Source organism: Bos indicus, chromosome 9 (assembly GCF_029378745.1).
Source record: "Bos indicus isolate NIAB-ARS_2022 breed Sahiwal x Tharparkar chromosome 9, NIAB-ARS_B.indTharparkar_mat_pri_1.0, whole genome shotgun sequence".
NCBI classification, from domain to species: Eukaryota; Metazoa; Chordata; class Mammalia; order Artiodactyla; family Bovidae; genus Bos; species Bos indicus.
In genome coordinates, this window is record NC_091768.1 from 54,630,795 (window position 1) to 54,646,203 (window position 15,409).

Genomic DNA, 15,409 nt, shown 5'->3' on the forward strand with positions numbered 1-15,409 from the left:
CCAAAGATATATTGTATAAAGGCAAACAAAAGAAAGTGGATAATATTAAAATCAGCTATACTAGATTTTAAGGCAAATAAATCATCACAGAATCAGAAGAAATTGACTGTCATTTTATATTGGAAAATGATACATTCACCATGAAGATATTAGAGGCATAAACCTTTATATGAGAAATAACAACAAAATGTTTGAACTAAAAACTGTGCAATAAAGCTTTACAAGGAAAAATTGGAAAATTATAATGCAGCTTTGGAGATACATCTTCCAAGTTTTAAAGAACCATGTAGAAAACATGGTAAAAATATAAAGGCTACATAATACTTTCATTTATAATCTATTTAAATGACAGACCAAGTATGTTCTAAATAGGTGGTATGTATATTTCCTTCCCAAAGCTAATGGATCAGAGAAGTTACAACTGACACCACAGAAATAGGAAGGATGATAAGAGGCTATTACAAACAATTATATGCCAATAAAATGGACAACATAGAAGAAAGGGGAAAATTCTTAGAAAGGGTCAATCTTCTAAGACTGAACTAAGAAGTCATAGAAAATATGAACAAAGCAAACACAGATACTAAAACTGCAACTCTGATTAAAAAACCTCCAACAAATAAAACTAATGGATCATTTACTGGATAAATAACAGGCCACAAAACAGTTAAATTACAGAAAAGCTGAAATTGTGAATGTTATGATATTAGATCGTGATACAAAAATAGTCATTAATACCAAATGCTGAAAATTATTTGGAAATAAACAATGCATGGCTCATTTACATGGATCAAGGGGGATTATTGATTGTTTACAAGATAATATCAATGAAAATATGTTACTAAATATTTGATAGAAGCTCTACGTCCATAAACTCTTTGGCTCAAAATCATAGGATGGGGATTATTGATTGTTTACAAGGCATTATCAATGAGAATATGTTACTAAATATTTGATAGAAGCTCTATGTCCATAAAGATGGGATGTACTAATAACTAATACTCAGTTACAACTCCCCGGTGACTCAGACAGTAAAGAATCTGCTTGCAGTGAAGGAGACCCAGGTTCAATCCCTCGGTCAGGAAGATCCCCTGGAGAAGAGAATGGCAACCCACTCCAGTATTCTTGCCTGAAGAATCCTCATGGACAGAGGAGCCTGGCCGGCTACAGTCCACAATACTTTCACTTCATAGTAGAAAAAATTAATACTCATTCTGCAGCCAAACTGTTATTTTAAAAATGCTTTAAATACAAAAAAATAAGAAAAGGAAGAAAATAAACCAAAAAACTGAATAAAAATATATCAATCATTCCTAATATATTTTAATTATTTAATGTATTATTTAATAATTTAGTATATTAAACAAGTCACCTACTTGTTTTAAAATCCAGGTTTCATTATTTAGTTATGGTTAGGCAAAAAGAAAAGGAGATGATTACCATGAAAAAGATAGCTTATTACTCTCAGTTCCCAAGAGGAGGCACATAGCATAATATACAGGGCCATGTCAGGAAGCACAGGGATGGTCTGAAAGCAGAGGTTACAGGAAAAAAAAACCTGGGCAAGAGCCTTTATTTCCATATCCGTGTGAAGGGATAGGCATGGCCGGGAAAGCAGGTTTAGGATTGGCTAGTTTGAATAATGTCAGAGGCTTTGGGGCTGTCTCAAACTGTCTCTAGCTCTGGGATGAGTAGGGAAAGAAGATAGTATCTCAATCTGGAATGATTAGGGAAGGGAGGTAATGGCCCTGAGAGAGAGAGGAGGGGGTGAAGTGTGAGAGCTCCGAGAGATTGGTTGGTTTGCATACAAAAGTGTGCTCCTGAGCTAATCACTTAACATCCCTAAGAACTGGCTTGCACATGCAAAGGGTAATCTCTCCAGAGTCAGCAAGACTCCAAGACATCAAAGCATTGGAACTCACAGAAAATAAAGAGGCATGATCAATACACTGCTGATCCCAACAGTTGGTCAAAAGCAGGCTTCCACAGACATGGCAGATGCCATGATGCACTACTGCATTTCTACTCAGAAACAAATGACTTACCCAGCTGATGGAAATGCTGCCAGCAGACACCTCGAAGCTAAAGAGTATTCTCACCTGTATCACTTTCTCTAGGCTGACCTACATCTAATGACTAATCTGTGCTCTGCTGCTGCTGCTGCCACTGCCAAGTCGCTTCAGTTGTGTCTGACTTTGTGTGACCCCATAGAAGGCAATCCACCAGGCTCCCCCGTCCCTGGGATTCTCCAGGCAAGAACACTGGAGTGGGTTGCCATTTCCTTCCCCGATGCATGAAAGTGAAAAGTGAAAGTGAAGTCGCTAGCACAGGGTTTTTTAACCTTCAGCTTCCCTGGTGGCTCAGATGGTAAAGAATCCACCTGCAATGCAGGAGACCTGGGTTCTATTCATAGATTGGGAAGAGCCCCTCAAGAGGGAAATGGCTACAAACTTCAGTACTCTTGCTTGGAGAATCCCATGGACAGTGGAGCCTGGTGGGCTTATAGTCCATGGGGTCACAAAGAGTAGGACATGACTGAGCAACTAATACACATGTATTATTGACATTTTGGACAGGACAATTCTTTATCGTGGAGTTCTTTTCTATGCATTGCAGGATGTTTAGCAGCATACCTGTTCTTTACCCATTAGTCACCAGTGGTACTCATCTTCAGTCACAGTGATCAAAAAATGTCCAGACACTGCTCAGTGTCCAGACGTGGGGGGCCAGGAGGGGATGAATTTTTTTTTTCTGGCTAAGAACTACTGAACTAAGAATATAAAAGCTCACCCACTCATCCTAATGACTCTAAATGAGTTTCATAGAAACTCTATGAGTTTCATAGAAAGCTGACAACTCTGGTCAAGCTACTTATTCCTCAGGGGTTAATTCATCCATTTCCAAGCATTTGTGGGCATGTATATACAGACAGCTTTTAGATTCATGTTTCTAGCCCAGATTTCTTGCCTAAACAACAACTTTGTATATATGTAGAGAGAGAGAGTAATGGCAGCCCACTCCAGTACTCCTGCCTGGAGAATCCCATGGACGGAGGAGCCTGGTGGGCTGCAGTCCATGGGGTTGCCAGGAGTTGGACACGACTGAGCAACTTTACTTTCACTCTTCACTCTCATGCTTTGGAGAAGGAAATGGCAACCCACTCCAGTGTTCTTGCCTGGAGAATCCAAGGGACAGAGGAGCCTGGTGGGCTGCTGTCTATGGGGTCACACAGGGTCGGACACGACTGAAGTGACTTAGCAGCAGCGGCGGCAGAGAGAGAGCTATTGTGAATAAAGGGTTACCATCAGTTCTGAATATCAAGCCTCTTTCAGAAAAATCTTCAATTCTCATAGTTACTGTTTCCTTGGAAACAGTAGAGTTAAGATAAATGAGGAATATTTTGTCTGCCTCATTTGTTGTCTGGGTTATACACATCTGCCTCGGGTTGCGGGGGGCAATGGAGGAGACCTGAGTTAACAAAAAGCCTATGTGATGACTGTGATCTAAAACTTGGTGGGAATAGAGGCTGAGAAACCTCTATGTATCAAGGATGTACCCTTACACACCCTCCACATGTACCTTGGCTCTCATCTGTGGCAGCCATCCTGTCCATGTGGCTGAGGCTGCAAATGAAACCTCTTCTTTTGTATACCTGAGTAGCTGCTTAAATGAAATGAAAATGAGATAGAGATGCTGAACTTACTGCATGTTCTGCATTATGCCCTTGTATAATGCCAAGTAAGCATACAGGGAAGCCACCAGGGCTTCCCTGGTGGCTCAGATGGTAAAGCTTCTGCCTGCAATGCAGGAGACCCAAGTTCGATTCCTGGATTGGGATGGTCCCCTGGAGAAGGAAATGGCAATCCACTCCAGCACTCTTGCCTGGAAAATCCCATGGACGGAGGAACCTGATAGGCTACAGTCCATGGGGTCGCAAAGAGTCGGACACGACTGAGAGACTTCACTTTCACTTTCAAGCATACAGTACTATGTTAAATCCTCTCTGTGCCTCTTAAGTCTGCTTGCCAACTCATACCCACAACTACAACTGTGGTGCTAGAGAATGGTGTTAGAAATAGGTTTGGCTTTTGGATCCTTGAGTCAAAATATAGTGATGCAAGAAACAGAAGGGATTCTGCTGAGAATTTGATGCCAGGGTAGCTGCATTACATAGATTTCTCTCTTGGATTACTGGTAAACAAAAGTCAAAGAGAGGCAAAGCGGGACAGGTTGGGAGAGAGGCAGCTAAAGAATTAAGGAAAGGGTAAATTAGATATACTTATTATTAGGTGGCAGTTAGGACAAGGGATAAAAAAAGAAGAAATTTAAGGTGTTCTTTCAAAAGATTTACTAGCTCACTAACAATAGGTGTAAAGAGGAAAATCTGCTCCATATCAGGGCAGCTGCTTTCCTTAGTAAATTCCTTGAGATATGCTCCCTTTAACCCATCCTGGATGAATTTAAGTCCAGTGATGCTGTTAGGGAACAATAACAAAAGTTGTTGATTCAGGCTGCTAAATGTACCCTGTGACTAAGGCAGTAGAAATCATAGAGGATTAACATGAAGGCTAGGACATTTTGCCCTATCCCAGTGGAAATTCCAAAGCCATGTGCTTTCGTTAAAGCAGAATATCCTAGAGTTGGTAAAAACTTTTTGAAATAAGTGTAATAAGTACAGTAAGTATATAATGTACTATACATCTCCAGGGAGCAAGAGGACAACACTAAGAGGTCAAAAAAGGAAGCTAAGGAGAGATGGAGATGTTTTGATAGGAGGCGCCATGGTCCGAGTAAGACTCCTGAAAGAAACGTGATAAAGGAAGAGCTACCCAGTAGTGCCATTCCCTTTGCTTGAATCTATAAATGGAAAGGATATGATACATGAACAAAGGTCTTGCCCTTACTGGTCTGTAGCTGAATGTTGGAGACACCTGCCCATTGTCAGGTTTGGATCAGCTTAATGGCAGTCCTTATAATTCCCCTAAACATTTTTTTTTTTAGCAAAGACTAAACTGTACCACCTTCTAGGAAGGCAACAGGAAGTCTTGGTCCTGATTAAAGAAGTCTTGGGATCTAGTGTCCATCTTTGTCTTGTCTGGCCTGTAAGAAAACCCAGAAATAAAACAACTCTGCCTAAAGTTTCTATGTTCCAGAGAGGGTAAAAATTATCAGGAAGTTAAGCAGGCCAGTGTTGATGGCATTTGGTCATAGACTCAGAATCTCCCCAGTATATGAATCACTGTGTGTATCCACACTACAGAGATTGCGTTACATATACTTTACCATCTTCCTTTAAGGTAACTCACTTTCTGCAGGATTCAGTTACTGCCCTATCTATTGATTCATGAAGTTGATAATATACTTTACTTCTCAGAAAGGAAGTTGAGACAGGAGGAGGGGTAATTTAAAAACTATAGTCGAGATGAGACTAGCTGAGGATCCCTGAATAATTTGGCTAAGCCTCAGGGCCCAGCTCTGTCAGCCATTTTTTTAGAAATGATCTGGGCTAGGACTACCAGAGGCATTTCACAAACAGTGAAGAGCAAATTGCTATCCTTTCTGGGTCTTTATTAGTAAGAGATAGACACAAAGCCTCAAAGGGCTGTTTGAATTCTGGAGGACACATATGGCATATTTGGGAATCCTGTTGGCCCTGATCTACAAAGAGACTAGTGAAAGAAATGGGCTTGAATGTGGTCCAGAGCAGAGGGTAGCCCAAGTTGCCCATCTTGGACTTATAATCTTGACATAACAGCCAGGAATTTTAGATAAGGCCACTACTAAAACTCACATGGATGTGTCCCTGGCAAAAGCCTTAGAATGCTACTTGAAGGTGATTGCTAGATTTCCAGACCAATATACTCCCTGATATTGTGTCTAAAAAGAGCTCATGTGAGAGTCAGGTATTAGCACACCATTTGGTCTTGTAGAAACGGCCCTCATACCTGAGCAGCATCAGATGATACTGAAGTTTGCTACTACTACTACTACTAAGTCGTTTCAGTCGTGTCCAACTCTGTGTGACCCCATGGACTGCAGCCTACCAGGCTTCTCCATCCATGGGATTCTCCAGGCAAGAACACTGGAGTGGGTTGCCATTTCCTTCTCCAATGCATGAAAGTGGAAAGTGAAAGTGAAGTCGCTCAGTCGTGTCCCACTCTTAGGGACCCCATGGACTGCAGCCTACCAGGCTCCTCCATCCATGGGATTTTCCGGGCAACAGTACTGGAGTGAGGTCCCATTGCCTTCTCCCACTGAGGTTTGAGTTACCTCAAAAGTCATGGATTGTATTACAAAGAGATCTCAACAGGAAGGAGCTGCACAAGTTTCCTGATAAAATACAAATAGTGCATTTAGGAACATGTTAGAGAGATTAGCTCTAAGGGAGCCATAATATCTAAGAGTAGGTAGCATCTCTGCCTCTACAGTGGAGCTTCTGAAGATTTTACCCACTCTTAGTGTCATAGGGTCTGAAACCTACTGAGGCATAACACCTGCTGAATTCATTGGTGGGAGTTCTACTGAATGGTGGAACTTGGTATAGAAGGCCACTGCTACCTGAGAGTCATTTGTTAAAGTCCTAGATACAGGGTAAGTATACACAGTGGGCTGAATTGAGAGTAGCATATGTGACACAGCAGGAAAAACTGGGTTCTTGGCCTCAGGGAAATATTTGACTATAGAGATGCATACAGAGCCCAGGGCTGTATCGCATAAATGTGCAGGTAAATGGTTCCTTGATGAATACATACATAAGAGAAGCTTGGTGTGAAAGGGTGTATTTGTGGATAACCCTACAGAAGCACCTAGGAAGAACTGCATTTGTGGATGTGCACCAAGAGAACCTGTTTGTGGCACTGGAAAGCCAAGGCAGGTGCCCTGGTCTGCCCCTGGGGGAAAATATTTGGGTATATGAGATGACCTGGCACAGTAGTGCTCAAGCAGTGCCATAGTGGATGAAACAATGGCATATATCAGTGTCATTCAGTGTCACTAGTATGGTGACAGACTGTCCTCAATGCTATCAAGAGGAAAAAAAAAAGTCTAAAAATGGCACTGGGAGAATTCCACGGGATCAAGGGCATCAATGACAAATTACACAGAACACTGCTCATGGCTCTTAGGGTATTTCATTGGGTCTTTTCTGGAATAGACAAGTGTTTGGGGTCCTATGTTCATATTTCATAGGGAATACATTCACCATAGCCTGTTTATCAAAACGGGACAAAAATCACAATGTATAATGGACATGGATTCCTATCAGTTACACAGGAGTGGCTTAATTGAAAATTAGAATTGGCAATTAAAACATTTGGATTTGAATGACAGTGTGTGCAAATGTTTGGAAGGATAAGAAAGTCTGGCTCAGTGAGTATGTGCTTCATTGGAATATGAAAACCCTTTAGGGAAGGTTTCTACGTGACGGTTTCTACGTGATAGGAGTAAATGGGTGGGAAATGAAGCTGTAGCACTAATCTTTATCTTTCACACCTCACAAAATTTTCCTTTCTTTTGAGTTATCTGATCTAGTGGTTTGGGCTTCCCAAGTGGTGTTAGTGGTAACGAACTTGCATGCTAATGTAGGAGATGTAAGAGACATAGGCTCTATCCCTGGGTCAGGAAGATCCCCTGGAGGAGGGCATGGCAATCCACTCCAGTATTCTTGCCTGGAGAATCCCATGGATAGAGGAGCCTGGCGGGCTACAGTCCACAGGGTCACACAGAGTCAGACATGGCCATGATCTAGTGGTGTAGACCAGGATTGCATTTACTCTTCCAGTTGAATGGAGCATTACTCCTTAAGATACTGTATTCCTTTCAATTTAATTGTATTTATTCCTAAGGCAATCCTAGATTAGATGGTCACTTTGCCTAAAGTGAATAAGCTAAGACTCACCTTAAATGTAGCTTTATTGCCCAGTGGTAGAGACTGACCTGTTATCTTTTATCTCTGCGGACCTACCATCTACTTCCAGGAATGGGGAAAGAAGGACCTAATGAGGCTCTGTTGCTACCTGGAGGGAAGAAAAAGCCACTTGGGACATTCTGCCCAGCAACAACTCTGGGAAGGGGCTGTATTTTCACCCAGAAGGGCTCTCTACTGTGTTTGATGGCTATTGTGTTTAAAGAGCAATGCTGGGGTGTTTTAGAACCCACACCAGCTATTGAAATGCTAAGGGCCACCTAAATTATAGTAGGGTACTGCGGGAATGCACACTCTTTATCATTTCCTTATTGCATGTGTGCCATGAATTTGAAAGGAGGAAGCATTTCATGCTGTACAGTTAGTGGATATGGAGCAGATAAAAGAACAACACTGTGTTCTCTTTACAGGGTAAATGAATTGTACTCTACATTAATATGTGGGAACCAGTGTCAATAAAAACCTGTTCCTTCACAGATGAGAATGACTGGGCCTCCAGGCCAGAAGGAATCCTGAATTTATTGAGTGCTCTAGTGACCATCCCTGTCACTGAAAATATATAGTCTATGGGCAAGAGATGATTCTGCTGGGAAGGATTGGGAAGTTACACTGCAATACAAACAAATGTTTAGTGTGCTAAGTATTATTGTACTATCTTATCGACTGCCATTTGGTGTAATATTAACAAGTGGTTTGTGTGCTAAGCATTGCTTTAGTGTCTCATCTACTGCTATATGGCATAATAAAGTATTTTATAGGCTTACATATGGAAATTAAAGAAAATGAAATGGATACTAATGATGACCCCCAGGATGAAAAGATATTTTGGGAAACCAATTTAAAACCCCCAATTGACATTACCCCTTAGGAAACTGTCCTGACAAAATGGTAAGTTTGGCTTTAGAGAAATAAAACACACATATAAATGTCTCTAATAATTTTTGAAAGATGCGAGTACTAGTGAATGAGAGGGCAACATGCAACTGATTAAAGTGTCTAAAGATTTAGGAAGCACATTGCTCAAATTAACATATTTTAGGGAAATGTTACCTGCACTTTATTGGATAGCACAAATCTTGATGGTTATAGCTGTGCTAGCTTGCTTTTTTCTGCATGTAAAACATTAGATGTGTCAGTCAGAAAAAAATATCACAGAACACTTAAGGAATATATTTTGTGAAAATATTGATTTGAGGTCATAGGGTTGAAGCTGAGAGAAAGAAATTAATGTCAGCTGATCTGAGGCAGCCTCTCAGAGAACAATCTCAGTTTTCCACAGCACTCTTTCCTTGGAAGGAGTGCAGCTGAGAAAAATGAGAAATGGTATTTCTGTTTGTTTTGTGAAGTCAGCTCTGGGGTGGGAGAACTACATGCTGATGAGCAGGTTTGGGATTGAAGAATGAAACGGTATAAAGAATTGATAGAAGATATAGCTTGTAGCTTCTATGTGACAAGGTGACCCCTATATACGTTGGCTCTCATTAGTTGGACCCAAAAATCCTTGTGGTGAGATAAACAAAAATACCTATGCACATGTCATTGCTGAGAGAGAAGAAGATAAGCTGAAGACATTACAGCCCTGTGTTTTCCTGGCCTGTATCCTGTCATAAAGCTAAATAAACATGAAACCTATTGATATTTTCAGGAAAACATCCAGAATCTTTAGTGAGATGTCCATTCATTATATAATCCTGCTTCATCCTTTCTTATAATTCTCATTCCTAATCTGTGTATACTTACTACCCATAGATAGATATTTCAAAATACTTGTATTTTTGAGAAATAATTTTCTCTTATCCCTGAATATTTGCCATATTTCTCCCTTTGCAATTACCCACTTGCTCTATGAACCTCACCCCACCCCTACTCATCTCAGTCTTGAGGACATCTTTGTTATAAAAACAGTGACAAATATCCAGTCCATGTGCTCTGCTGTGCTTAGTCGCTCAGTCATGTCTGACTCTTTGCGACCCCATGGACTGTAGCCCACCAGGCTTCTCTGGCCATGGGGATTCTCCAGGCAAGAATACTGGAGTGGGTTGCCATGCCCTCCTCCAGGGGATCTTCCCAACCAAGGGATTGAACCCAGGTCTCTCACATTGCAGGCAGATTCTTTACCATCTGAGGCACTAGGGCAGCCCAAGAAGACTGGAGTGGGTAGTCTATCCCTTCCCCCGGGGATTTCCTGACCCAGGAATCTAACCAGGGTCTCCTGCATTGCAGATGAATTCTTTACCAACTGAGCTACGAGGTAAGCCCTATTCAGGCCATATCATGACATGAATGAATTACATCCCAGGACACTCTTTTTCTCTCTAATCTTATTATATGGTCATCATGTAATCTTCTAATTATTTTTTATTTTTCAAATCTTTGTCCTGAGCACCCTGATGCAATAAAGGAAGAACCCAGGTTCAGCTCAGTTCAGTTGCTCAGTCGTGTCCAACTCTGTGACCCCATGGACTGTAGCACACCAGACCTCCCCTGTCCATTGCCAGCTCCCAGAGTTTACTCAAACTCATGTCCATTGAGTTGGTGATGCCATCCAGACATCTTTAGAATTCTGGTGACCTGGCTAGTATATCTGTGTCTATGTATTAATAGTAATATTCCAAGTTAACATAAGTGTTTCATGCTGCTGCTGCTGGTAAGTTGCTTTAGTCGTGTGCAACTCTGTGTGACCCCATATATGGCAGCCCACCAGGCTCCACCGTCCCTGGGATTCTCCAGGCAAGAACCCTGGAGTGGGTTGCCATTTCCTTCTCTAATGCATGAAAGTGAAAAGTGAAAGAGCAGTCACTCAGTCGTGTCCGACTCTGCGTGACCCCATGGATTGCAGCCTACCAGGCTCCTCCATCCACGGGATTCTCCAGGCAAGAGTGCTTTAGTAATATTCCAACACCAGAGGACCTTATAAATATGAAAGAACTGAGATAGTCAAGTTTTTTTTTTTTTTAATCCATTAACCTAAGGACTAGGCAAGTGACACCAAAGTATTACAACAAATGAGGCCACCTGTCTAAGGCAATCTCCCTCTAACTGCACTCGTCCAGCTGTTTTTATTAATGTATCTTTCCATAGTCACAATAATATTTTCTCTAAAAACAAGATCAACAATATTTTATCTAATAAACCTAGGTCAAAGAGCTTTGTAAATTGGTATATATAACTTGATGTTAAAATACATAATTACTCAAGGGAATGAGAAAGGTAAGTCACCAGATGAGGAGAAAACATATGCCACAGACATCCGATAAAGGACCAAAGGTCCTTTGAAGGACATCTTGATTGCTTCCAAATTTTGGCAATTACTAATAAAGTGGCTATAAAATCCTTCCTTTTTTTGTGGTTATACACTTTCAACCCCTTTAGGTAAATACCAAGGAGCAGAATTGATGGGTTGTATGGTTTGAATATGTTTAGTTTCATGAAGGTCCAAAATATGCAACGATCTCTAAAACTCAAGAATGAAAAAACAAATGGCAATATTTAAAAAGTGGGCTCAGAGATCAGGGGTCATTCGAGATACTATCTCCTGGGCTTGAAGTTCTAAAAATTCCTACCATATAAAATATAACTCTCAACAACAACAAAAAAACCAAAGGCCCAAGGACCTTAACAGACACCTCATCAAAGAAGATATACAGATGGCTAACATGCATATGAAAAGATGATCCATGTCATATCATCAGAGAAATATAAATTAAAATAATGAGATACCACTACACATCGATTAGAATGGTGGTCAAAGTCCAGAACGCTGATGACACTAAATTTTGCTGAGGACGTGGAGCAACAAGAATTCCCACACATTGTTGGGATTTCAAAGTGGTACAACCAATTTGAAAGATAGTTTTTTTTTTTTTTTTTTAATGAAACTGAACATATTCATGGAAAATAGATGGGGAAACAGTGGAAACAGTGTCAGACTTTATTTTGGGGGGCTCCAAAATCACTGCAGATGGTGATTGCAGCCATGAAATTAAAAGACGCTTACTCCTTGGAAGGAAAGTTATGACCAACCTAGATAGCATATTCAAAAGCAGAGACATTACTTTGCCAACAAAGGTTTGTCTAGTCAAGGCTATGGTTTTTCCAGTGGTCATGTATGGATGTGAGAGTTGGACTGTGAAGAAGGCTGAGCACCGAAGAATTGATGCTTTTGAACTGTGGTGTTAGAGAAGACTCCTGAGAGTCCCTTGAACTGCAAGGAGATCCAACCAGTCCATTCTAAAAGAGATCAGCCCTGGGATTTCTTTGGAAGGACTGATGCTAAAGCTGAAACTCCAGTACTTTGGCCACCTCATGTGAAGAGTTGACTCATTGGAAAAGACTCTGATGCTGAGAGGGATTGGGGGCAGGAGGAGAAGGGGACACCAGAGGATGAGATGGCCGAATGGCATCACCGACTTGATGGACGTGAGTCTGAGTGAACTCCAGGAGTTGGTGATGGACAGGGAGGCCTGGTGTGCTGCGATTCATGGGGTCGCAAAGAGTCGGACACGACTGAGTGACTGAACTGAACTGAACTGAACATATTCAAACCATACCACCCATCAATCCTGCTCCTTGGTATTTAGCCAAAGGGGTTGAAAACGTATGACCACAAAAAAAGGAAGGATTTTTATAGCCACTTTATTAGTAATTGCCAAAATTTAGAGGCAACCAAGATATCCTTCAATGTGAAAGTGAAAGTGTTAGTCGCTCAGTGGTGTCCAGCTCTTTGTGATCATGTGGACTGTAACCCACCAGCCTCCTCTGTGCAGGGGTTCTCAGGCAAGAATACTGAAGTGAGTTGCCATTTCCTTCTCCAGGGTATCTTCCCAACCCAGGGATCAAACCCTGGTCTCCTGCATTGCAGGCAGATTCTTTACTGTTTGAGCCACCAGGGAAGCCCTATTCAATAGGTGAATGAATAAATGAATCATGATATACCCAGACAATAAAGCATCATTCAGAACTAAAAAAAAAAACTGTGTTATCAGTCAAGAAAAGACATGGGTAAACCTTAAACATATATTATTAAGTGAAAGAAAGCCCATTTGAGAAAACTACATACTGCATGACTCCAACTATATGACAGTCTGAAAAAGGCAAAATCATGGAAATAAGCCAGGGCCTAGGGGGAGGGAAGGATGACAGAAAATTTTCAGAGTTGTGAAAATATATATGATACTAATGGGGAATACACATCATGTTTGTCTAAACTTATAGAATGTTCAACACCAAGAGCGAACTCTCAGGTAAACTATGAACTTTGGATAATTAGAACAGGTCAGTGTGGGGTCATCAATTATAACAAATGTACCACTTTTGTGGGGGATGTTGATAATGAAGGAATATATGCATAGGCGAAGGCAGGGGTATGTGGTAAAATTGTACCTTCCCCTCGATTATTCCGTGAGCCTACAGCTAAATATTCTTTAAAAATAATCAAACACAAACTTTAATTAATGTTCTCACATGAAAGAGTTATAGTGTAGTTGTTAAATCTACAGACTGTGGAGTCACAAAGCCTAAGTGTGTATCTTAGATCCACCTTCATACCTGTGTGACCTGCACACTCGGATGTGTTTCAGTTTCCTCATGTGTAAATTCGGGATTAGAATGAGGCACTTTCATCACAGAATCGGTGTAGGAATTAAGTAAAATAATGCACATTAAATGTTAAAATGTGCCTGAATCATGGAAAGCACCCAATAAATAGTAGCCGTAACATATTTTGAACTCTCTCTTAATATAGGCTTCAGGTTACTAAGGGCATAAAATGATCTTATAAAACAATGTTTTCATCAGGAAGTGAAGATTCAGTGCATGGGAAACTAGGAATTGTGCTTAGAAATGAAAACATTTTATGAATCATATGTACTAAGGAAATACTTCTGGTACTGGCTTCCATTAGGCTGATCAGTCAAGGTCACTGGTTCTTAATTAGTAGAATATTAGCTTTCCTTGCAAAGTAAGTTAAATGTGTAGTATGCTGTCAACCGAGCATTTTAAATATATCGTATTTACTGGGACACGCAAACAAGAATGTTGCTCTGTGTCAGACTAATGCTTTGTCTAATACTATAAATGACTTTATTCAAATATCTATAAGACAATGAAGTACAAATCTAAAAAGAAACATAAAGAGGAAATGCTACTAAAAGAACAGCTAAGCAATAGTTAATATAATAATTACAAGAGTGTTGCTGGACTTCCTTTGTGGAGCATTGAATAGGAGTCTGCCTGCCAATGCAGGGGACACAGGTTTCATCCTTGGTTCAGGAAGATTCCATATGTGGAGCAACTAAGCCCATGTGCCACAACTACTGAATTCTGTGTGCCTAGAGCCTATGCTCCGCAACAAGAGAAGCAGCAAAATGCATCACAAGAGAGGCTCCTGCAACGCAATGAAGAGTAGCCTCTGCTCGCTGCGACTAGGGAGAGCCCACGCACAAAGCAATGAAGACCCAGTGCAGCCAAAAAAAAAAGAAAGAAAGAAAAAAATGTTGCCAAAGACTACTAGCAGTTGAAAGGAACAAGGAAGCTAAGAGCCACTTGCCTAAGTAATAGCAGTCACTTCTTTATAGATCTTCATTCACTGGACATCTCACTGTCTCTTTCTTGTCTACTTAGAATAATATTAAAATTGTTTCTACATCTCCAAAATGGCAATCCTCTAGTGTTTGCTTGCCAGTGTTATCAGAACAATATTTCCAAAGCCCGTTTGTCCATTTGGTCCCCCTTCTTCAAACTCTTCTGGCTTTTTCTGTTTCTTATAAAATAAAACGAAAAGACAGTTCAGTTCAGTCGCTAAGTCATGTCCAACTCTTTGTGACCCCATGAATTGCAGCACGCCAGGCCTCCCTGTCCATCACCATCTTCTGGGGTTCACTCAGACTCACGTCCATCAAGTCGGTGATGCCATCCAGCCATCTCATCCTCTGTCGTCCCCTTCTCCTCCTGCCCCCAATCCCTCCCAGCATCAGAGTCTTTTCCAATGAGTCAACTCCGCATGAGGTGGCCAAAATACTGGAGTTTCAGCTTTAGCATCATTCCTTCCAAAGAAATCCCAGGGCTGATCTCCTTCAGAATGGACTTGTTGGATCTCCTTGCAGTTCAAGGGACTCTCAAGAGTCTTCTCCAACACCACAGTTCAAAAGCATCGATTCTTCGGCGCTCAGCTTTCTTCCTAGTCCAACTGTCACATCCATACATGACTACTGGAAAAACCATAGCCTTGACTAGATGGACCTTTGTTGGCAAAGTAATATCTCTGCTTTCAAATATGCTATCTAGGTTGGTCATAACTTTCCTTCCTAGGAGTAAGCGTCTTTTAATTTCATGGCTGCAATCACCATCTGTAGTGATTTTGGAGCCCCCCAAAATAAAGTCTGACACTGTTTCCACTGTTTCCCCATCTATTTGCCATGAAGTGATGGGACCAGATGCCATGATCTTAGTTTTCTGAATGTTGAGCTTCAAGCCAACTTTTTCACT

The 15,409-nt window shown here is 41.0% G+C and overlaps 1 long non-coding RNA gene across 1 annotated transcript in view; it reads right to left on the reverse strand.

The window, feature by feature from the left end:
• LOC139184920 (uncharacterized) overlaps positions 1–15,409 on the reverse strand; it is a 47,150-nt gene that overhangs the window by 13,598 nt on the left and 18,143 nt on the right. The gene's annotated exons all lie outside the window — the stretch shown is intronic.